We start from the raw sequence: 24,321 nt of genomic DNA on the forward strand, positions 1-24,321 counted from the left end.
AATGCCATAAAAAGCTAAAAAGCGCTTTTCATTTCAAATAATTAATTTACAGCGTTTAAAAAATAAAAAAACACACACACATTTTACAGCGTTTTTTTTAAAAAGCGCTGTAAAATGTTGTTTTAAAGCGCTTTAATGGTGCACCTTTTACAGCGCTTTCGTGAGAAAGCGCTGTAAAATGTACAAGAAAAGCACTGTAAAATGCAGACCCATAATATGAAATTATGGGTGGGCATTTTACAGCGCTTTTTTGAGAAAGCGCTGTAATATGCACACCCATATATGAAATTATGGGTGGGCATTTTACAGCGCTTTTTTGAGAAAGCGCTGTAATATGCACACCCATATATGAAATTATGGGTGGGCATATTACAGCGCTTTCGTGAGAAAGCGCTGTAATATGCCCACCCATATATGAGTTATGGGTGTGCATTTTAGAGCGCTTTTTTGAGAAAGCGTTGTAAAATGCACACCCATAACTCATATAATGGGGTGCATATTACAGCGCTTTTTGTGAAGAAGCGCTGTAAAATGTGCATAACAAGCGCGCGTTGTATTTACATGTTTTATAGCGCTTTTTTAAAAGCGCTGTTGTATCATTTACAACGCTCGTTTCCACAACGCTTATTTTTTTGAAAAAGCACTGTAAATGGCTTAAAAAAAGCGCTGTAAAATCCGTTTTTTCGCGTAGTGAATGTTAAGTCTATATATTAAAGAACAGAGGGGAACACTAATTACTGAACAAGAATCAAGAAAACAAACAACAGTTAAAATGAGTTCCAACTCCAAACAAACTCAACTACCTGAAGAGGCACCAAAGGCAGATGATGCTTATCTCTCTGTTGTGGTATTATGTTTTAGTCGGATTTTTCCCGCAATACTAAATGCTGCTGTTGATCTCAATTTGTTTGATATCATAGCTAAGTTACAAAGTTCAAGTCATCATTCTACTTTTTCTGCTTTTGAAATTGCTTCTCAACTTCCAAATCAACACCCTCAATTGGCTGAGAGACTTGAACGCATGTTATATGTGTTGACAAGTTATTCTCTTTTCAATTGTTCCATTCGTATTAATGGAGAAGGTAAGAGTGAAAGAGTTTATGCTCTCTCACCAATTGGTCAATACTTTGCATTTGATAAAGATGGAGGCTCTTTGGGTCCACTCTCAACATTAGTACATAGTGGATATCAAGACCTTTGGTAATTAAGCATTTTTTGTTTTAACTGTTATTCAAAGATTAAGACTAGTACTATCTTTATTCTCAAATATAAACAACCACTACGCCAGAAATGACATTTAACAGCGCCCATTTTACAGCGCTTTCTAAACACAAGCGCTGTTGTAATTATATTTTAAAAATAACGGAACCTATTACAGCGCTTTTTATGTAAAGCGCTGTAAAACAAGCGCTGTAGTAGGTCATATAACGTTTGCGCATCACGTTATAAGGATTTTACAGCGCTTGTCAAAAAAGCGTTGTAAACGGAAGCGCTTTCGCGAATCAGTTACAGCGCTTTTTTCACAAGCGCTGTAAAACACATGCGCTTTCATTGAAATTAACTACCTATTATAGCGCTTTTTTCACAAGCGCTGTAAAACATATGCGCTTTCATTGAATTTAACTACTTATTACAGCGTTTTTTTCACAAGCGCTGTAAAACACATGCGCTTTCATTGAATTTAACTACCTATTATAGCGCTTTTTTCACAAGCGCTGTAAAACACATGCGCTTTCATTGAATTTAACTACCTATTACAGCGCTTTTTTCACAAGCGCTGTAAAACACATGCGCTTTCATTGAATTTAACTACCTATTACAGCGCTTTTTTCACAAGCGCTGTAAAACACATGCGCTTTCATTGAATTTAACTACCTATTACAGCGCTTTTTTCACAAGCGCTGTAAAACACATGCGCTTTCATTGAATTTAACTACCTATTACAGCGCGTTTTTCACAAGCGCTGTAAAATACATCTTTCAAATAATTATATACGTTGCGAACCCTAATATCCTCTACGTACTGTGCGGCCATCTACGTTGTCTAAGGTATTTTTTACACATGATCTGTTATGTTTTGAAATTGTCAAAAATTGTCAAAAACTCATACCACATGATCTGTTCTGTTTTGAAATTGTTAGTTGATATTGGTTTCTTTTTGAAACTTGTTGATATGTTTTGAAAGCTTATTATTTTTGTTACTGCATTTATATAGGTGGTATAATATGGATAGGAAATGGATTTCAGCCAATCGATTGTCAAAAGAGTATGAAATTGGAGTGAAGGAGTTTGTTGAGTTTGCAGTGAAGAATGCAAAAGATCCAAATAGAGTAGTTTGTCCTTGTTTAAAATGTTGTTTTGGAAAACGTGTTAGAGAAGATGAATTAGAAGGACATCTAGTATGTAATGGAATTGATCAAAGCTACACATGTTGGATAAGACATGGTGAGAAAAAAAAAGGAAACATTAATTTTGAGAATAGTTCGACATATGCTTCAACTGACTTCGATACAGATACATATGAGCCGGACCGAGTTGATGAGATTGCAAAAGCAGTTGAAGAAGATCTTCGAGATTGTCCTAAAATGTTTGAAAGTTTGTTGAGTGATGCAGAGAAAGAATTATATAATGGTTGTACTAAATTCACAAGACTGTCAGCGATATTAAAGTTGTACAACTTAAAAGCGAGTAATGGATGGTCTGATAAAAGCTTTACGGAATTATTAACACTCATAAAAGATATGTTGCCAGATGATAATGAACTTCCCAGTCGAACCTACGAGGCTAAACGGATTTTGTGTTCTATTGGAATGAGTTACGAAAGGATTCATGCGTGTCCTAACGATTGCATTTTATTTCGAAACGAATATGAACTACTTAAGGCGTGTCCGAAATGCAATGTCTCTCGATATAAGAAGAAAGAATCTACTCCAGCAAAAGTCGTGTGGTATTTTCCTATAATACCAAGATTTAGGCGCATGTATCGCAGTGAAGAAGATTCAAAACACTTGACATGGCATGCAGATGAAAGAATTAGAGATGGAATGTTTCGACACCCTGCAGATTCCCCACAATGGGCAAAAATTGATCACGAGTATCCTGAATTCGGGATAGAGTCAAGAAATCTAAGACTTGCACTTTCTACTGATGGAATGAATCCACATGGTCTTCAAAGCATCTCACATAGCACGTGGCCTGTGATTTTGGTAATATATAACCTACCTCCATGGTTATGTATGAAGCGTAAGTTTATGATGTTGTCTCTGTTAATTTCTGGACCCAAACAACCGGGGAATGATATCGACGTATACTTGACTCCTCTAATCGAAAATTTAAAAAGTATGTGGGAGACAGGTGTGGAAGTTTATGATGGGTATAAGAAAGAATGTTTCAATTTAAGGGTTATGTTGTTCGGCATAATTAATGATTTTCCAGCATATGGTAATTTATCAGGATATAGCATTAAAGGTCAGTGTGCATGTCCTATATGTGAAGAGAGTACAAATTGGATGCGGTTGAAACATTGTAAGAAGAATGTGTTTCTTGGACATCGTAGATTTTTACCTTATAGTCATCAGTATCGTGGGTGGAGAAATGCATTCAATGGAAAATCAGAGGAAGGTAAAGCTCCTTTAGCACCGACTGGATATCAAATACTTGAAAAAGTACAAGGTTTGACCAATAAATTTGGCAAACCTTTTGCGGGAGAGCTGGTGAAAACTGGGTGGAAGAAAAAGTCAATTTTCTTTGAATTGCCATATTGGAAGTCATTGTATGTAAGACATTTCCTCGATGTGATGCATATTGAAAAAAATGTATTTGAAAGTGTTATTGGTACGTTACTCAATGTTCCAGGAAAGTCTAAAGATGGCGTCAATGCAAGATTGGACTTGGTCGATATGGGAATAAGAAATGAACTGGCTCCAGTAAAGAAAGGAAATCGCACATATCTACCTCCAGCCGCTCATACTCTATCTAGAAAGGAAAAAATTGTTTTATGTAAATTTCTACACGAAGTTAAAGTTCCAGAAGGATACTCTTCGAACATTAAAAATTTGGTTTGTATGAAAGACCTCAAGTTAAAAGGTTTGAAGACCCATGATTGTCATATTATAATGGAGCATTTGCTACCAATAGGTATACGTTCCATTTTACCTGAAAAAGTTCGACTAGCCTTAACTAGATTATGTTTCTTCTTCAGGGAAATTTGTAGTAAAGTGATCGACCCTCAGAAATTACCGACATTGCAGAGGGAAATTGTTGTTACTTTGTGTGAGCTTGAAATGTATTTCCCACCATCGTTTTTTGATATAATGGTTCACCTTACTGTTCATCTGGTTAAGGAGACACAACTTTGTGGGCCAGCTTATATGAGATGGATGTATCCGATAGAACGATATATGAAAATATTAAAAGGGTACGTAAAAAGTAGAAGTCGACCAGAAGGTTGTATTGCTGAACGATACATTGTTGAAGAGGCTGCTGAATTTTGTACTGAATATCTGTCCAATGTTGAATCCATAGGGCTTCCCATGTCTCGTCATTCGGGAAGACTATCAGGAGAAGGGATAACTGGAAGGAGACTACTGACTATATCAAGGACAGAATGGGAGCAGGCACAATTGTATGTTCTGCACAATGATGATGAGGTTCAACCGTATGTTACAATACACATTGATCAGTTATCTCGTTTGAACATGAATAGGAATCAAAATTGGATAACTCGAGAGCACAATCGAAGTTTTGTAACATGGTTAAAAAATCACATAATGTCAAAATTTGATATAGACCCCGGATCAATTTCAAATAGATTGAGGTGGCTAGCAAATGGTCCGAGCTTACATGTCTTTTCTTACACTGGTTATGTTATTAACGGCTACACATTTTATACCAAAGAACAAGATGATCAGACCACTATGCAAAATAGTGGAGTCACTCTCGTAGCTGAAGCGATGCATGTCTCAAGTGCAAAAGACAAAAACCCAATATATGCAAATCTATCATATTTTGGGGTTATCGAGCGCATATGGGAGTTAGACTACACAATGTTTCGTGTTCCCATATTTGGTTGCAAGTGGGTCGATAATAATAATGGCGTTCGGATTGATGAGTCAGGATTCTTGCTTGTCGATTTTAATAGGGTGGGATACAAAGACGAGCCTTTTATTTTAGCGTCGCAAGCTCAACAAGTGTTTTATGTCACTGATCCTTCTAATGATAAATGGTCTGTTGTCCTATCGACCAATAAAATAAGTGATGATAACAATAATGATGAAGATGTTGGTAATGATCTTTTATTTGCAACATCACAACAACCACATGAAATTGATTCAACTGATGATGGTTTATATCTTAGAGATGATCATGATGAGGGAATTTGGATTAATCCATCGTTTCGTATTGTAAATGGACAAACAAATGTGAATGTCACCAGGAAAAGAAGAAGGGCATCTTAATGTATATATATGTTTAATTGTTTTATATAAGCTATGCATGTAATCTGAACTGTGTTATTGTAAATATGCATGTAATCTGAATTGAGTGTTTTATACTAAGTTCTGATTAATTTATTTTCTGATTAATTTATTTTCTGCTTATATTTAGCTTGATTTGAGTGTTTTATACCAAGTTCATGTAACAATGAGTGTTTTATATTTAGCTTGATTTACATGAACTGAACTGAATATAAATTAGTAATTTACATGAACTGAACTGAACTGAATAGAGAGATTCTCTTTTGCTCAGTGCATATATATATATAGATTCTTCAGAATACTCATTTCTAATAATTCATCATCTCCTAAAGTATTGTGATAAAGACAATGATAACAATATTTTTAATCCAATAAACAATGATAAAAATGTTTTTAATGTCATCCCAACCCAAATAAACCAAACACAAAAATAAAATAAAGAGACATTTTACAGCGCTTATCTTAAAAAGCGCTGTAAAAGATCCTTTTAAAAATAAAATAATGAGTGTTTTATACCTTTTACAGCGCTTTTCACACAAAGCGCTGTAAACGACTCTTTTGAAAGTGAGTAAAAAAGACATTTTACAGCGCTTATTTGACAAAGCGCTGTAAAAAAGCTTTAAAAATAATATTCATCAGACACCTAATTTCTTCAAACACCTTGTACGCATCATGGGAATCCAAAAAACATCAGACACAAACCCATTTCTTCAAACACCTTGTACGCATCATGGGAATCCAAAAAACATCAGACACAAACCCATTTCTTCAAACACCTTGTACGCATCATGGGAATCCCCAAAAACACCAGACACAAACCCATTTTTCGCAACATGGCAATGATCCTGAATACCAATTAAGTTTCGATTTAAGAAGGAAAGAGAATGTAAAGAGATAAAAAGGGTGTTGAGGTGGAGATTGAATTGTGAAAGAGTAAGCTTTGATGTTTGTGAAGAAGATGCATAAAAGGAGAAGAGTTTGGTGAAGAGGAAGGGATTTTTGTGGTGACCAGTTACTACTATGTGGGTTTTGCATGCATGTTGAGCTTGTTTAAAAAATAACATAACATAACAAAACACAAAAACAATAAGGCCTTTTACAGCGCTTATTTGGAAAAAGCGCTGTAAAAGAGCCTTTTAAAATTAACATAAAGAGACATTTTAGAGCGCTTATGTGGAAAAGCGCTGTAAAAGGCTTTAAAAAACATTCATATAACATAATAACACACGGAGGTCTTTTACAGCGCTTATTTGGGAAAAGCGCTGTAAAAGAGCCTCTTAAAATTAACATAAAGAGACATTTTAGAGCGCTTATGTGTAAAAGCGCTGTAAAAGGCATTCAAATAACATAATAACACACGGAGGTCTTTTACAGCGCTTATTTGAAAAAAGCGCTGTAAAAGAGCCTTTTAAAAATTTAACTAAAGAAGCCTTTTAGAGCGCTTATGTGTGAAAGCGCTGTAAAAGGCATTCATATAACATAATAACACACGGAGGTCTTTTACAGCGCTTATTTGAAAAAAGCGCTGTAAAAGAGCCTTTTAAAAATTTAACTAAAGAAGCCTTTTAGAGCGCTTATGTGTGAAAGCGCTGTAAAAGGCATTCATATAACATAATAACACACGGAGGTCTTTTACAGCGCTTATTTGAAAAAAGCGCTGTAAAAGGCATTCAAATAACATAATAACACACGGAGGTCTTTTACAGCGCTTATTTGAAAAAAGCGCTGTAAAAGGCATTCAAATAACATAATAACACACGGAGGTCTTTTACAGCGCTTATTTGAAAAAAGCGCTGTAAAAGAGCCTTTTAAAAATTTAACTAAAGAAGCCTTTTAGAGCGCTTTACAAAATAAGCGCTGTAAAAGGCTTATAAAAAGCGCTGTAAAAGTGTTACGTATATATAACAGTTACCTCTTCAGTTTCCTCTTCATTACGTAACCTTCATCTCAACCTTCATTTCTTCTCTTCTTTTGCAAACCCTATCATCCCGTCCTTTACGAACCTTATTTCCACGATCATCTCCTTCATTTCGAACCTTATTTCCATCCAAGATCATCTCTCCCATTTCACACAATATATTTTCATTGAAATACGTAACCCTCATTACGTATTTCTTCAAACCGTATTTCTGTGAACCATATTTCTGTGAACTTTCTGCAAACCCTCTTTTCTTTGCATTTCGTCTTTCTTCGAACCATCATTATTCAGGTATTGATGTTATTAAATTTTTGTAATCATTAGAATGCATGTTGAGCTTTTTTAAGATATACTGATACATGTTGAGTTTGTTTATAATAATGCATGATCCATGTTGAGCTTGTTGATGTTATACTAAAGTGCATGTTGAACTTGTTGTAGTTAAATGGATACAAACAAAGATTTAGAAGTTCAAAATGAAGAAGTTGGCACCTCTAAGACTTACGAAAAAGAAGTCAAACGTGGTGCAACTATCATGCAAAGGGTGATTAAAGCACGGAGCAGTGGCATTAAATTTGAGGTATACTATATATACTCTGTTTGCTGTGTGTTTTTTTATCTTTTTTTAGGGTTTAGGGCATGTACTTACTATATGAGTTTATTAGGTTGGCTGGAACGAGAGTGGTCAGCCAGTTGACCCCAACAGCTCCATGTTTGTAAGCTACATTGGGGCTGTTGTTCGTCAAAATGTCCCAATAACAATAGACAACTGGAGAGATAAGGCGTTGAAGGATGCCAAAGATATCATCTGGAATGACATTCAAGTAAATATTTTGATCTACTCTTTTGTCATTTATAATTTTTTTTCTGTAAAATACATTACTTATAATTGTTTTCATTGCAGACCACTTTTGTTCTTGATGAGGAACGAAAGTCATATGTTTTGAGAGTTGCTGGGAAAATCCATCGTGGATTTAGATCCCATCTCTCAAATTTCTATCTAAAAGATAGAGAAGGAAACACAAATGCTGAACCTCCAAAGATATATCAACATTATATATCAAAGGATGAATGGAGTGCATTTGTTTCCAAACGTTCTGACCCGGCGTTTGTCGTAAGTGATTAATTTATTAGCATTTGTGTTTTATTATTCATATTCGTAGCGTATTTTAAATTTTTACACAATTGCTATTTTTTTTTTATATAGAATATTAGTAAGGCAAATCGCGAACGGGCAAGCAACCCAAAACACCCATACAAGAAATCACGTATGGGATATGCACGCCTTGAACAAAAAATTGTAAGTAATTAAACATCACTTGTAATTTGTATTATAAACTATAGTGTGTAACTAATTTGTATTATTTTGTTTATGATTTTAACGAATAGAGAAAAGACACCCAAGCCGATCAACCCTTGGGTCGTCATATCTTATGGAAGGAAGCGCGTGTTAACAAAGAAGGAGTGGTTGATAATGAAAATGTCAAGAAAGTTGTAGAACTTTGTGTAAGTATATTATCACTTTAATATTTTTTAATATTGTATTTTAAAAATGCTATTGAACTTATCTTTTTAATGTTACATGTATTTTAGGAAACTATTGAACAAAGTTCTGAAACTCAAGAGGGCAACAAGGATACGTGCAGGGACATTCTTGGGAAAGTGTTTAATGTCCCTGAGTATTCCGGTCGAGTGAGGGGGAAAGGATTTGGCGTAACTCCCAAAAGCTTTTTTCCTCAAGAGAAGCGCCAAAAACCTTCCAACGAGGAAGTATTAGAGAAGCTCAGAATCTTATCGGAGCAAGTGGCACTCTTGGTGAATACGAATAAAGACAAGCAACTTCCGGTTCAGCTCCAACCTGAAATACAAATGGAGAGTGAAACCGGGAGTTGCAACGTCGGTTTGAAGAGTATTCCCGAGGTAATTAATTACTTACTACTTACTTGCTTATGTAATTACTTATGTATTAAACAAACTTATATATTAACTGTACTTATGTTTTAACTATTGATGTAGGGTGTCACTACATGTGTCCTATACTTGTCCTCGCCGACTCAACGGAAGGTGGGAAAAGGAATATTGCACAATACTTCGGGAGAAGTATTGCACAATATTCCGATCCCCGCGGGCCATGTCAAAGTATCGCCTACGGTTGCTTTCGAACCAACTGCACCGTTGCCCATACCGGACAACGATGGAGATATGAAGTTCTTAAGCGACGCTATTGGCAGTTACGTGGCATGGCCCACACACCTTGTTGCCCTCGAAAAAAAGATTCCCAAGGACAAATCAGTTACATCTCCCGAAAAGGTTTGTCACATTTATTGCCTAAGGTTTTTTATTTTTTCAGATTCAATAAACTAACATTTTACCTCATTTTTGTAGGTCCAAATAAATAAACCACCCCTACAGCCAAAAAAAGGCAGCAGACCTCAAAAATTGGAGGTTAATAGGGCTGCCAAACTATTACAGCGCTTTTTCGGGAAAGCGCTGTAATATGTACGCCCATATATGAAATTATGGGTGGGCATATTACAGCGCTTTTGTGGGAAAGCGCTGTAATATGCACACCCATAACTCATATGACGGGGTGCATATTACAGCGCTTTTTGTGGAGAAGCGCTGTAAAATGTGCATAACAAGCGCGCGTTGTATTTACATGTTTTATAGCGCTTTTATAAAAGCGCTGTTGTATCATTTACAGCGCTCGTTTCCACAGCGCTTATTTTTTTGAAAAAGCGCTGTAAATGGCTTAAAAAAAGCGCTGTAAAAGCCGTTTTTTCGCGTAGTGAACAACAAAATTCATATCTAGTGATCTAAAATATAATTAAATTTTGACTAATTGTATTATTTTAATGATTTTATTCATATAATACCCTTTAATTAATGTAGATTTTATTTTTCAATAACTCATGAAACAAGTTTTCAGCTACTGTTTCTAAAAGGTGAATTTTTTGTTGCTCCTTATATATGTGATCGAAGGGAGTATTTTCTGACTTTAATATAAGCAAAATTACATAATTTTGTTGATGTAATAAACTAAATTAATTGCATACTATATTGTAAAATTTTCTTTTCAGTTGGTTTAAGCTAAAGGTCCAAGGGATTAAATGATTGGAGTTAAAGAGAATATAACATAAAAACATGTTTATAAAAAAAATACTTAACTCAAAAAGTTAAATTTAAATCAAATACAGAGTATTTTAGAAATGATATATATCAACAGATTTAGTGAAATTTGTTAGATTTGTTTATATTTTGAAACACCAACATGAATCATTATATTTTCAGGTCTGATGTAAAAGATGCAATTATAAACCCCAACAACAATGAACATTTTCAAAAAGTTTATGGATCACCGGCTTATGAATATTTTGAGAAAAATGAAGAGCTAACTCACATTTTTAACAAAGCAACGGCCCATTCTGGTCCATTAGAAATGAAAAGGGTCCTTACACTATATAAAGGATTTGAGGGAATTTCAACACTAGTTGATGTTGGAGGTGGAGTAGGAAATGCTTTGAAACAGATTTTATATAAATAGCCTTCGATAAAAGGTATCAATTTTGATTTGCCTCAAGTGATTCAAGATGCAGAACCTCATCCAGGTAAGATCTAAATATATATATATATATTCTCTCCTTTTTCTGTTAAGCCTACCTTATTATTTTTTCTTGAAGGGATTGAGCATGTTGAAGGTAGCATGTTTGAAAGTGTTCCAACAGGTGATGCCATCTTACTAAAGGTTAGTAAATACATGAGAGAGTTCAAATTTATATTTAAATGTTTCCAATTAATGTAACATATAAAATATGTCCTAATGACATTTGTTTTATTTTTCTGTGTTCATTTAAGCTTGTATGTCACAATTGGGCAGATGAAGAATGTGTAAAGTTTTTAAGAAATTGTCACAAAGCATTGCCAAAAAATGGAAAGGTGATTGTTTTGGATTACATAATTCCAGAGGTTCCAAACCCAAGCAATATCTCTAAGCATGCTTGTGGTCTTCACAATCTCATGTTTTTAGTACATGGTGGAAAGGAACGAACTGAAAACGAATTTCAACACTTGTGCATGAGCTCTGGATTTTCCAAATTTCATGTTGCTTGCAGTGATATCTCAGCTATGTCAGGAGTAATGGAATTTTATAAATGAAAACTACCAACCATTTTACTTGTATTTTCAATATGTTGTAAACTTATAATCAATATTGTTGAATAAATTACTTCAATATAAAGATGAATTAATGTAGCAATGAATAAAGAGAATTATGATCTCTATTTTTCTTTTGGTTAGATCTGGTGTTTCTTTTCCTTTGTTTTGATGAGATACAATGTTACATATAATAGGCATCTTATATAAAATTCCTATTTAAGATTTTCTTGTGCATCTTCGTTGGGAAACTATTAAAAGAATTTCTTGTTCTTAATAATGATTTTAGAGGGTGTTTTTTCATTTAGTTTTTTTATTTCTTTAGATTTCAGCTTGTTGTATCCCAATTTAATTTTTTGACAAAACAAATGTAGAATAATTAAAATAAAATATATATATATATATATATAGGCTAAATTACACTAGTAGTTTCTTAACTTAATTTCAGTTAACGTTTTAGTCTTTTATCTATTTTTTTTTCTTAATTTAGTCATTTATTTTAATTTTAAGTGACAATTTGATATTTTATGTTTTAAAATGTCAACAATGTTATCCTTTTTTTTACAAAAATTAAAAAAAGTTTTCAAATAAAACCCATAAAATTAATAATCATCTTCAATACAATGCAAATTTCATGAAATGCATAGCTCAAATATTCAAATAAACTAATATTTTCATCTCCAACTACATCAAATAAAGAATGAAAATATGTGTTTATTTAAAGATTTAAGTTATGAATTTGATTAAATTTGTATTTTATTGAAGATAATAATGAATTATGTGGGTTTTGTTTGAAAATTTTGATGATTTTTTTGAATTTTTGTAATAAATGACAATATCGTTAACATTTTAAAACATAAATATCAAATTGTCACTTAAAATAAAAATAAAAAACAAACTTGAGAAAAATAAATAAAAGACTAAAACGTTAACTGAAATCAAATTAAATAAAATATATAAGAAAAAAATAACATATATATTTATAAAATTAATATATTAAATTTAATCCGTCAACATAAACGAAAGAATTCATAGTAATTTTTATGTATATAATATATAAATTAAAATAACAATAAAAAAATAAAAATTGATAATAATAATTCTTTAAAAAGGCAACGTTGTACCTTAAAAAATTAAATTTATCAATTATTTTGGATGAATTGATCTTTATCATCTTCAATGTTATTGACATTTTTGTTCTTAGATAATAGAAGAGACGAAAATGATAAATAATTATAACTTTTTAGAAATAAGTTATTTATTCAATTGTTTATCTTAATGCATACAAAATAATATCTAATTTAAATATTTGTTGCATAAAAATATCTAATTTCAATTGAAAAACCTACGGTAGGTTAAATTATAATTTTTTAATATATAAATCAAAATAATTAATCTTATACCCCTACGCCTTATATTTTTACCTCCCTGTCCAGTTCCTTCTGTATTTTTTCCGTACCACTTTTAAAAACCTATTATTTTTTTCAATTCCATTTAATTTCTCACGCCACAATCAATACAAAGAAATATTTATAAAATATAAAATATTGAATGAGAAACTTATGACTCTCCCACTATAGATGATGTATAGATATTTATAGATATTTTACAATTAAGAATATATTGAATATTCAATGTCATTGTACATGAAAATTATGATATTCATATGCATAACTTATGAGCCACTACTATTAACTTATGGGCTTTCATGTGCCTCATGAAGCACCATCTAATGAAATTTTCAATAATTTTAATAACTTAATATAATGTTTATGATGAAATTATTACAAATTCTGCTTCGCAAGAAGATTTTTGTAGTGTTCGGACAATAGGATCATAAAACCTAAACCTTGGTTTCCTTCGTTTATCCTCGTGGGAAACTCATGTTTAAACTTGGATCAATATATATTATTTTTTCTAGTTTTCACACTTTTATTTCTTGAACAAACTTAAAACAAACTAATTAATCACGTTCAAACTTTATTTATTGTCTTCAAATAGAGTATTTAGAGGTCTAGTATTCTGTTGAAATTGCGACTAGTGTTTACTCCAAACTCCATGTGAAGACAAGAAACAAAACCTATGGGCATATGCTCATGTTCTTGAGGCGGTGGATTTCTATGAAAAGTTTTTGGACTCTCTAATAGTTAAAAGGGAAGGTTTTTCTTTCTATGCTGACATCAAATATGAATCTTTACCCTCCTCTTACTAAAAGTCTATGGCATATGTTGCACCAATGCAGAAGTCAAAATCATACAATAGTGGTAGAGGTCGGCAAAGTTCATTTCTAAATTAGCTAGAACCGTTTGAAAACTGAACTAAACCGGTTTTTAATTTGAAAAATCTTAACCGAATTGATTTTTAGTTCAAAAAACCGACTCGAACTGTTTTATAATGATGAATCAGATTTTTACTTTGAAACAAACCGAACTGGTTTAACTTAGTTTTTTTATTCATATAAATTAAATTTTACATAATTACCCTTAATTATTTCTAAAAAAATAAATTCGATTCTAGTTTTATTGAACTAAAAATCGGTTCGGTTCAGTTTTTTTGAATCGAAAACTGGTTCAATTCCATTTTTTCGAACTGAAAATCGATTCGGTTTGGTTCTAGTTTTAAAAAATCAGTTTGAAAATAATTTGGTTCTCAATTTTTATAAATCAGTTCAGTTCAAAAACAGTTTGGTTCAATTCAGTTCAAAAACAGTTCAATTCAGTTCAAAACCAGTTTAGTTCAGTTTTTGATTTTTTTAAACACCTCTAAATAGTAGACATTTGTACCAGTTTTTGTACAAGGTGTTAATCTAGTGAAATATGATCCATTCTTGTGTGAAAAAACTGAATTTAAGCATATATGTGTAGTTCCATTGTTGTCACAAAAGCGATAAGGTATTCGAGACTTTAAACAAAACTTACCTAAAATATTAATCAACCATATAATTAACTCGAATAACAATGTTTGCAAGAGGTCTCAATTTCTACCTCGAGGCAAGATCTGTTGTTTTTTTGTCTTTGAGAGAGCCATGAAATATGATTGCTTCAAAGATAGATGATAAAGGCAGAAGTGGAGGTCCCATCATCAATCATTATTTCCCATTCTTTAATCTTTATCACTATAGACCTCGAGCTGAAGAAGAGTATCTTTCTTGAGATGTAGTCCATGATTTAGAGTTAATTTTAGGTAGCTAATTAAGATTTTGTTTAAGTTGTTGGAAGTTTTATCACCCTGAATTTTATAATACATTTTTATTAAATTAAACAAGATTTTAAGAAATTAGATTGATATTAAAAGTATTTTTTAATATATATAAATGATAGGTATAAATTTAAACAATTAATAATAAAATACTTGTGCATTTGCCCGAGTTCTGATTATGTGACCAGTTTATTGGGAGAAAATAAAAACTCCTAAAATAGTACAATTTTTTGTATTTTTTATTTTCTATTATATATCTAAATTAAAGTCAAATAATAAAGCTTTAATAAAACCATAGACGCAAAATTTATCAAATGTTGAATCTTGTTAGTGAAAATTTTGTTACGTAAATGATAGTGATTTTGAAATTTTTAACAATAAAAACTTGTATTGCGTATGATAGTTTAATGAAAACTAATAATTTATCATGTGTGTGATTGTTATTTAGAAATTTTCGTCAGTAAAAATTTGTTCGTGTATGTTAATTCAATTTCATTAGTGACAATTTATCTTGTGTAAGATTGTTTTTGCTTTTTTATTAGTGAGAATTTGTCAAATATATAATAGTTCAATCTCATTTGTGACAACTTGATTCGTGTATAAGTTATTTTGAAGCTTTTATCAATTAGAATTTGTCTAATGTATAATTGTTCAATCTCATAAGTGACAACTTATCTCATATATGAAGTTATTTTGAAATTTTTACCAATAAAACTTATCTCGTGTATGATAGATCAATCTTCAGTGAATAATTGTCATGTGAACTATGATTATTTTTAAAATTTTATCATGATTATTTTTAAAATTTTATCAGAAAGAGTTTATCTCAGTAATTCAATTTCATAAATGTTAGCAGCTTGCCCCATATATATATATATATATAATATTTGTTTCTAGCAACACTTTTTTAAATAACGTATATAATTAATGTTGCCTAAAATTGAGTTAGTCAGTATTTTATACAGCATTGTTTTCGCAATATAGTATAAATATTTTCCTTTTATAAAGAGGAGGTATCAAATGGGTAAAAAAGGTTTGCTAAAATTGATTATTTTCTTATAAGGTGCTTTTTTTTATAATAATATTTATTGTTTGTAAAATTAATATTTACTTAAACTACCTGGATTGATATTTTTCTCATGTTCTAGAATTATTATTGTTTTGTTATGTTCTAGAGTTGTGGTATTAATATATTTTAGGTTGTGAAAGATTGACCACTTAATTAGTGTAGTATATTTTGGTATTAGTAAAGTAGTATATTCTAGACTTGTGTTTCTTTTCTTCCAATACTAGTCTGGTTTTGGTATGTCGTGAGTGGAGAAGAAACAAAATGGTGTGCCTCATGTGTGTGTGTATATAGTGTAGGAAATATATGAAGAGAATATTATGAAGGAGAGTAGGTCTTACTAACAGTTGGCTACTAATTAAGGATGGACATATATCATGCTTACTAATAGTTTTTAGAAGGGTCCTTCGACAACTTCATTTGATGAGTAATGAATTGAGCGATTTATAATTTATCTATTAAATATTTTTTTTATTTTTCTCTTATATATGTATATTTTAACTAATTGAATTTTGAGTAATTACATTTTAACTTATTTTAGTAACAAATATTTGTCTCATGTATAGTTTGTATCATAAATTATCAATAGTGTATTATAATTCTGATTAATTTTGTCGACTAAAATATTCAAGAGACACCAATATTTCAATGCATATTTTTCTCTTAACTAATTGATATATAAATTACCACTAGTTAAATGATTAAATAGTGATTAAAATTTGTCTAGTGTATGATTTGTACAATTAATTATAATTAGTATGATAATTCTATTGTATAAATCATATAGTTTATCTATGATCATATATTTGTTCCATATTTAATTTTATAGAATATTATAATTAGTGTATTATAATTTTATTCAAAATTTTAAGGAGAATAAATTCAATAGACACACTAATAATGAATCTTTTAACAAAATAGTTAATGAAATATTAATTTTCTTCAAATTTTAAGTAGAATACATTTAATAGACACACTAATAATGAAACTTTTAACAAAATTGTTAATGAAATATCATTCTTTAAATAATTGGTCGATGAAAAATATTTATTTTGTGAATGGTTTATATAGTAAATTAGTCGATTAGTCAATTCATTTGTAAAATACATAGTTATCTTTTAATTAATTAATTAACTATTTTAATAATAATAATAATAATAATAATAATAAAATTTATTATAAAAAAGTGTATGATAAAAAAATATCAAACTTTGAGTGGTTCAATATTTTTTCTTCTTAAATTCTAATTCTAAATTTATAAATTGTTAGGCCTTTATCGTTATACTAAAATTATAATCCTAAATTACAAAAAGGTTTTTCATATTAATTCTCCTACTTTTGTTATTTATTGGTCCTTAAAGTTTGTGAAGAAGAAAAAAATATTGAGATATTATTTTCCATAATATTCTTTTTACTAATAATTGTTCATTCTTGCTCTCATATTAAAATATTTATCTTTGTTAAATGAGATATTATTATGTAAAAGAATAGGCTTAATTGCACTTTTGGTCCCCCTATTATAGGTGAAAATTGAAAGTAGTCCCCCCATTTTGTTTCTCCCCAGTTTTAGTCCCCCAAACAGAATTTGAGTCCAAATCATGATGAGTTGTCATTTTTTTAATGACGTGTCAATAAAAAAGCTGACGTGGCAGACGCATACGTGGAATAAACTTATTATTATATTATTTCTAATTAAAAAATATAATTTATATTTTTTAAAATCATTATTATAATTGTTAAAAATCATTATTATAATTGTTAAAAATCATTATTACAAATAAAATTTATTTGTTAAAATGAAATTAAAAGAAAAAATACCTAAAATAAAAAATCCTAAACAAATCAAAATCAAAAGGATTCACTCATGAACCCTAAAATCATTCTGAATCCTTTTGGATTTTATGAAATTTTATGAGCGACAGATATATGAAATGAGGAAGAGAGCTGAGCTTAAGGCTGCTGTGTCTGACCTGGAGAGGCCTTGGGAGGTGGTGGAGAAACCCCCCAAACTGTTCTCTGTCAGGGCCGATGAGCAGCTCAAGGTTTTGGCTGATAGGTTTCATAAGCCTGGTGGTTTTGACCTTTGGACTGAAAATGATGGACCTCAACTGTTTCAAACACCTGATGAGTTGCCTTCTGCAAGGTTCTTTCTTAAAGGGGTTGTTCATAGTATCAAGCCTTATATGAAGGTTACTGGTGATGATTTGGTGGAGGGACCAAATGTTTTGGAAGAGGATGGCGATGAAGAGCGTTGGTCAGAGGATGTTGGTGACGGTGAGGGTGGTTCTTCTCCTTTGAACTATGGGAGGAATGGAGTGAATGTCAGCGGGCGATTGAGAAAGAATGTGAATGGAAGGAGGTATTTGTCAGAGGATGTTGATCGGTCCCATGGTGAGCGTTCTTCTCATTTGAATTCTGGGAGGAATGAATTGAATGTTCATGGTGTATTGAGAAAGAATGGGAATGGAAAGAGACATTCATTACTAGACATTCATTATGATATGGGTTTGCAACAAGATGGAAGTTATCAATTTCTAATTTGAGTCCAAAAGGATTCATGATTTTATGGTTCATGATTTTAGGGTTCATGAGTGAATCCTTTTGATTTTGATTTGTTTAGGATTTTTGATTTTAGGTGTTTTTTCTTTTAATTTAATTTTAACAAATAAATTTTATTTGTAATAATGATTTTTAACAATTATAATAATGATTTTTAAAAATATAAATTATATTTTTTAATCAGAAATAATATAATAATAAGTTTATTCCACGTATGCGTCTGCCACGTCAGCTTTTCATTGACACATCATTAAAAAAATGACAACTCATCATGATTTGGACTCAAATTCTGTTTGGGGACTAAAACTGGGGAGAAACAAAATGGGGGGACTACTTTCAATTTTCACCTATAATAGGGGGACCAAAAGTGCAATTAAGCCAAAAGAATATTGTTTGTTCTTGCTCTCATATTAAAATATTTATCTTTTATTGAAATAATTGTCAAATGAGATATTATTATGTAAAAGCATATTGATTTGCATCAAACATAATAAAAATCATTATCTTACGATCGTAATATTCAACATGAATTGAATAATACATTTAAAAAAATATTATAAATTAATTAATATTGTATTAAATATAATGAATTTTATTATTTTTATATGACTTATAAGAAAAAAAGAACTTGTATAAAAAAAATAAAATACTAAATTCAAATTTTACACTGGAGACCAAATTTCAAATACATCATGATTCAATTCATTCACATTGTTGAAAGATGCTTGCCCATTAAACATTTAACTATTTATACAACAATCATAAATATTATATTTTATTGTTTTATAAATATATATATATATATATATATATATATATATATATATATATATTATCAACGGTTTAATATGTACAGTCTGACTTTAATTACCTTCGTTAGTGGTTTATTGCCGTAGACAAAATATAATCGTACCTAATTTGATTGAATAATCTGAAGTTACACATGGTGAATAACTTATTCGCCACGAGCTTTTTTTTTTTTAATAAAAAAGTAATAAAAAAATGAAAGTTTTAGATAGACATATGGTAAATAACTTATTCACAACTAGCTTTTAAGAAAATAATAACAAAATGAAAGCTTCAATCGATTTATATAATATTTTATAAAATAAAAAAAATTGAAATAATACAATTATAAACGAAAAAAAGTTAAAAAAAATTGTAAACTTGAACTATAAACTCAAACGATGATTAAAATAATATTTTTTTTTAAAACTATAAATTCATGTGAAAAATTTATTAATCAAACACAATTAATTTGATAAAATAAATTTTTAAATTAATTCAATAAACTATAAAGTAGTTTATTAGTGTCACAAAATAGACATTTAGTGTCAAACATCATAATTAAGTTGTGCTCTAAGAGAAACCATACAATGATCAAACTTAACATAAGATACTAACACAATTAAACTTCAAAGTCAAGCTGCAAAATTTAGCATAATATAGTTATACGCAAACAGGTAGGTTGTTTCATTAACATAAGACAAAATATAAATCCTTTTGTTTAAGAGTCTCGATCAAGCCTTATTACTAGGGCCAGTCTTTAGCCTGGTCAACCATAGTTATTATTAAAAAAAGTCATCTATAGTTAAAAAATGCCCTATTATATCTGCCATTACTTTGTATTTTACTTGGTCGAAAGTTTGAAATATTACATTGATTACTTAATTGTAGTAGTACAATCATGAAATACACAGTTTTTTTTTTTAAACCGTCTTCAAATAAAGTATTGTATTTACTTCGTTCCTCTCATAATAAGTACTATATTTGTGCAAATAATTTATCTTAACAAATTATAACTTTTGTGGCCTTAATTTTTTATTTTTATTAAAATGATTTGTTTACTAGGAAGTATATGACTTTTAAAATGGACTTGTTAGTTTTTCATTTTATATTTTTTTATAATTAAAATATATTAATAATTTAGTAAAATCACTATTATCTCTTTTATTTATTTTTTATTTATTTATAGATAATGGTTAAATACAATAGTTATTTTTAGATGGATGAATAATAAATTTATTCTTGTCAAAAAAAATTATTTTACTTTATGAATAAAAATTATTATAAATTTTAAGTATATATTAATTTTTTCGGTAAAATTATACTATGTTTTTATACATATATATATCAATATTATTTGATAAAACTTAATCGATTGCGATAATTGAAATAATTTTGTAGCCCACCAAAAACATATACGAAGAAAAAAAAAACTCATAAAGTAAAACACTAGCTATCACAAACAAATTGGCACAAAAAAATAACAATTCAAATCAGAGATGGATCCAAAATTTTGAATTAGTCAGGGAAAAGTTATACACTATAAATCTTTAAATAAAAAACACATTAGTATGTATAGGTTATAAAATAATAATTACTAAAAAAAAGGAGATTTCGAAAAATTCAAGTATATATTATTTTATAATGAATGTTTAATTGTAGTTTGATATATTTATTTTTTATTGATTCATAAATTGATCTCTTTATTTTAAAAGTTAATATTTTTTATTTCTCAATTAGATTTTTGAATTAAAAAATAATGATTTGATATATTTTAAATGATATAGTATATAATTTTATAATATAAAATTCTCTAAAAGTATTCGTTATTCGTATGTTATTAATTAAATTATATAAAAAATTGAAATTAAAAGTTAAATTTTTAAAATATTTTATTAAAATTTAATAAGTATTAATCATAAATTATCGTATAACATGACACATTGTTACTTCACTACTTTTTCAATTAAAAACTCAAAATAAAAAGCAAAACAGTCAAATTTTAAAATAAATTTTAATAAATTAATAAAAATAAGGATTATAATCACAATTAAAATTACATTTAAATTATCAAAGTAATCTCAACCTCGATAAGTTAAATACCTTTGTTATAATTTAAATTATCCCTTTCCTTCATTTGATGATCAAGTTGAGCGATTTATAGTTTATCTATTAAATATTTTTTTATTTTATATTTTTCTCTTATATAGTATATAGATATTCAAGAGACATATAAGTAATGAAATATATATTTATATCTTAACTAATTGAATTTTGAGTGATTATATTTTAATTTATTTTAATAATAAATATTTATTTTTTGTATATTTTTTACCATAATTATCAATTGGGTATTATAATTCTGATCAATTTTATCGACAAAAATATTCGAGAGACACTAATATTCCAATGCATATTTTTCTCTTAACTAATTGATATGTAAATTTCCACCAATTAAATGATTAATTAGTGATTAAAATTCGTCTAGTGTATGCTTTATACAATAAATTATAATTAGTATGATAATTCTATTGTATAAATCATATAATTTATTTATGACCATATATTTGTTCAGTATTTTATATTATATTATATTATAATATGATAATTAGTGTATTATAATTTTATTCAAAATTTTAAGGAAAATAAATTCAATAGACACACTAATAATGAATCTTTTATCAAAATAGTTAATGAAATATTAATTTTCTTGAAATTTTTAAGTAGAATAATAGACACACTAATAATGAAGCTTTTAACAAAATTGTTAATGAAATATCATACTTTAAATAATTGGCCTATGAAAAATATTTATCTTGTGTATGGTTTAAAACAATATTGAGATCTGAAACAAGAATTAACCAACAAAACAGAAAACAAACAATTGTAGAGAAAAACGAAAACGGAGAACGTTCTTGATTTTCTGCTGAAAACTGAGAATGTTCTAAAAACCAGAAAACGGAGACTGATTATCGTTCTCCGTGTTCTGCGGTTTTGAAAAACAATTTTTTCAATCAACTTAAACAACAATTAAAGAAAGATAGGAGAAGAATAACACCCATAATTACGTGTTTAGTCTCATTGATGAGACATACGTCACCAACAAGCAAATAAGATTAATCCACTATTAATGATTGAACTTTACAAGATTAAGGCATTCTCAAAATAGATCTCCTAGTATCTATCACTGTTTATGAACCAACAATACTAGCATTTCCACTCATTCTTTCTTTTCCTCCCTTGATCTTTCTTCTCTGATTTCCTATGAATCACGAATTGCTTATGTCTCTCTCTAACTCACAGTTTTCCAACTATGATATTCTACAACATACTTCCACTTGTATTTACAATTATAGTATTTAATGGCACATTGATTAACTAACTATAACCACATTTGTCATAACTAATTCAATTATAATAATAATTAACTCCAAGTTTGTTACTTATTTGAGACACACTTCCATAATTCACCACCTTGACTCAATATCAGAATAATTCAATCATTGATCTTGTTGCCATTGCTTCATCTTTACTCTTTGTCGAAGCCAAATATGTCCAAGCAATGTTTGAACTTAGCTTGTGAAAGTGATTTGGTGAATGCATCAGTTGAGTTGTCCTCAGTTGCAATCTTCTCAACTGAAACCTGATTTGGATCAATCATATCCCTTATGAAATGATACTTAACATCAATGTGTTTAGACTTATTATGATACACTTGATGCTTGGATAAGTGTATAGCACTTTGACTGTCACAATAAATTGAAATACAATTCTGATTTATTCCTAGTTCACCAATAACTCCTTTCATCCATAAAGCTTCTTTAACACCTTCAGTAAGCACAATGAATTCAACTTGAGTTGTAGAAAGTGCTACCACCGACTATGTAATTGCTCTCCAACTTACAACAGTCCCATATAGAGTGAAAACATAACCAAAAATTGATTTTCTAGTGTTCATGTTTCCAGCTTAATCTGAGTCCACATATCATTTGATTGGTTCCTTATCATGATGAATCTTTTTGAACTTTAAACCTGCTGTCAATGAGCCATTTAAGTACCTCATAATCCACTTTAGTGCTGACCAATGCAGTGCTTCATGATCAGTCATAAATCTGCTGACACCATTCACTACATAAGCCAAATCTGGCCTGCTACACATCATTCCATACATTATGCTGCCAACTTCACTAGCATAAGGAATGGTACTCATTCTTTGTCTTTCCTCATCAGTCTTAGGTGAGTCTTGCATAGACAATTTGTAATTTTGTCCCAAAGGAGTAGCAACTTGTATTGCCTCAAGTATTCTATATTTAGTGACAACTTTCTTCAAGTAGACAACTCGAGAAAGAAATAGTTTCCCCTTCATTATGTTTCTTTTTATATTCATTCCTAAGTTCCTCTTGGCCTCTCCAAGTTCTTTCATCTCAAACTCGTTTCTAAGATCAGCTTTGATCCTTTTAATCTGGTATTTACTTAAGCTTGCAAGAAGAATATCTTCCACATAAAGTAATTGGTAAGTTGGAGAACATTCTTGGCTTTTTTGAAAAACTGGAGAATGTTCTTGAGCAGGATAACGTTCTTGATTTTCCTCTTTCATAATGTAAACACAGTTGTCAAAACTACATCTTTGGAAACCAATTCTTATCATGAAATCATCAAACTTCATGTACCATTGTCTAGGACATTGCTTTAGGCCATACAATGACTTTTTAAGAAGACAAACCTTGTTACTGCCTTTAGCAAATCCTTCAGGTTGTTACTTATAAATGGTTTCTTCCGGATCACCATGTAGAAATGTTGTTTTGACTTCCAGCTGCTCTAATTACAGGTCTTGTTGAGTTACAATTGAAAGCAAAATTCTGATCAAACAATGTTTTACAACAAGTGCAAATACTTTATTGAAATCAATTCCTTCAAGCTGAGAAAATCCCTTTACAACTAATCTTGCTTTGAACCTTATCTTCTTTTTACCTTGAATGCATTCCTTTCTCTTGAACGCTGATAGCGTTTCAGCAAGTGTACTGAATCGTTGCAAGTAATAATAAAACGGTAGTACCGAGTGTCGAACTCAAGGATTGCGTTTTACTATCGAAATATATTTAATTACTAAATTGAACAAAAAGTTTCCGAATAATATATATATATATATATATATATATATATATATAT

General features: G+C 29.8%; 1 protein-coding gene, 2 non-coding genes and 1 pseudogene across 3 annotated transcripts in view; all 4 read left to right on the forward strand.

Annotated features, from left to right (window-relative positions):
* LOC101514867 (isoliquiritigenin 2'-O-methyltransferase-like) overlaps positions 1-24,321 on the forward strand; it is a 60,631-nt gene that overhangs the window by 14,643 nt on the left and 21,667 nt on the right. The gene's annotated exons all lie outside the window — the stretch shown is intronic.
* Positions 223-352, forward strand: LOC113783996 (small nucleolar RNA SNORA69). Its single transcript, XR_003470047.1, has one exon. It is a non-coding gene; the product is annotated as a small nucleolar RNA SNORA69 (small nucleolar RNA).
* On the forward strand, positions 358-485 carry LOC113783995 (small nucleolar RNA SNORA69). The gene has a single exon (XR_003470046.1). It is a non-coding gene; the product is annotated as a small nucleolar RNA SNORA69 (small nucleolar RNA).
* LOC101514226 (isoliquiritigenin 2'-O-methyltransferase-like) lies at positions 730-11,726 on the forward strand (annotated as a pseudogene).

The sequence above is a fragment of the Cicer arietinum genome, chromosome 4, assembly GCF_000331145.2.
Source record: "Cicer arietinum cultivar CDC Frontier isolate Library 1 chromosome 4, Cicar.CDCFrontier_v2.0, whole genome shotgun sequence".
Taxonomy (NCBI): Eukaryota; Viridiplantae; Streptophyta; class Magnoliopsida; order Fabales; family Fabaceae; genus Cicer; species Cicer arietinum.